Below are 679 nucleotides of genomic sequence, written 5' to 3'. Positions count from 1 at the left end.
CAAATAATGTTGTACAGGGCTAAATGGAGCAATGAAAAATGAAAAAAGAGCAACATCCAATTTTTTTGGTTTGCTCACAGTCATAGTGTCCTTCACCCAACCATCTTTGGATAGTCTAGGAGCATGAAAAGAAATCTAAAATAGAAAGCAGCCCTTGTCTCCCTTATGCTTGGGGGAAATGAACAAAAGAGACTGAGAATGTGGTGGATGTAGCAACATAACATGCATTTTTCTACACCATGCACTACATTTCAGATGTCTCCCTCTCCACAAAGGAATCCTGTTGTCAGAGTTTCTGCTGCAAGTTACAGAGGAGAGACTTCCTGCTTCACATCTGACTTCTGTCTCGAGATAGAAAAGGAGGACTTGTTGTGGTTTTCCCTTAGTTTAGATGAAATCCTGCTGCCTCCTCCCAAACAGTGAGGATAAGTAAGAGTTCTAGTCTCTCATGCCCCTTTGGAGTGGAGGCAACTGGGTAGATGTCATTCTTGGTGAATGGAGCCATCATGCACTCTAGGAAAAGGGAGATGGAGAAGACTGGGTCTCTCAGCCAGTTTCTGGCTCAGCCTGTTTTGCTAAGCACTCAACCTGTGGCTTGTATGAACACAAATGTCATAAGCCACTTGTATGAAGGTCTTACTTTCCCTTGATAAAAAAAAAAAAAAAAAAAAAAAAAAAT

This window comes from Gavialis gangeticus, unplaced genomic scaffold, assembly GCF_001723915.1.
Source record: "Gavialis gangeticus isolate Ggan-Ray unplaced genomic scaffold, GavGan_comp1, whole genome shotgun sequence".
In the NCBI taxonomy this organism is placed as follows: domain Eukaryota; kingdom Metazoa; phylum Chordata; order Crocodylia; family Gavialidae; genus Gavialis; species Gavialis gangeticus.
Note: the sequence above shows the minus strand (reverse complement) of the source record.